Here is a 1,182-nt window from a genome sequence, read left to right on the forward strand (position 1 = left end):
AATTGTATCGGGGGGCAGTAAGTCATTCAGATGATGGTATACAGTAGGTATTATGCAATAACAACTATGAATCTATTTATAACAATACCCACCAGGGGTCAAGGTGATACATAATCGTATTTCCGAAGTGATGCTCAAAACCTATACAAAACCTATTTCTTCGAGATGAAGACTTTGGAAATCTCCGGTAGTGCTGACGAGTTTGTTGGATAGAGACAAAGTTCTTCTGGTTGTTGAGGAAATTGTTCTAATTGAGTAGTTAGGATTTCGCCAGTGCAATCTGCCTATCGTGAGGAAATTGAGTGCCCCGACAAATTTGATAGTCCAAATTTTTGACCGTTGCTGCACTGAGTGCCAGCTGTCGTGTGGATACTTATCCTAACAACGGTCATGTCCGAAAGGGCATTTATGACAATTCATATCAAGTTGCCCCTGGCTATAAATAGCCACCACCATAACCACTTGTTGCTTGGCTGCTCTAGAGAGAGATTGGCACTTGTCATTTGAGAGCAACCCTTCCTCTGATGACTTTGTGAGAAACCTAAGTGAGGGAAAACCCAACCAGAGTCAAGGTGATTGAGCATCACTGAAGAGATTGATCAGTGTGACGTGACGCCTGTTACCTTTAAAACTGTCATTCTTTCAGACTGGCAGGCGTCATGTTCTGAGCACCAAGAGTAATTGTGGCGTGCTGGTGAACAAGTCTATGAAGGTTTTGTAAGTCTACCTTTGAAGACTACCACGAGTGATTTGGCGAGGTCTTCAGTGACCTTAGCTCAAGGAGAATACGGTGAAGACTAAGTGTCTTCTAGGTTGAATCTCAAGCCACTCCAACCAGATGTACAGCTCGTACAACAACTGAAACTGGTCTACCAAATCGTTGTTTCTTCACCGATCCTGCCTGGTTCCAAATTCCTCAACTCTTTACTTACTGTTATTCCGCTACTGAAGTATTTGTGATCTATTCTGACGAAGTTGAACTAAAGAATTTCATCATGCCTTTCATTTATTCAATTCATCTTGTGTAGCATGAATGCTTGTATGATTGCACGTTCTTCACCTGCATCTATCTTGTATGCATGATTTATTTTTCTATGATGATTTAGTTTCGCCCATGTTCCATTTCTTCACTCTGATCTTCGTCAAATTCATCAGTTTGACGAATTTCTAAGAATCTCCCAT

This window comes from Triticum dicoccoides, chromosome 5A (assembly GCF_002162155.2).
Source record: "Triticum dicoccoides isolate Atlit2015 ecotype Zavitan chromosome 5A, WEW_v2.0, whole genome shotgun sequence".
Lineage (NCBI taxonomy): Eukaryota > Viridiplantae > Streptophyta > Magnoliopsida > Poales > Poaceae > Triticum > Triticum dicoccoides.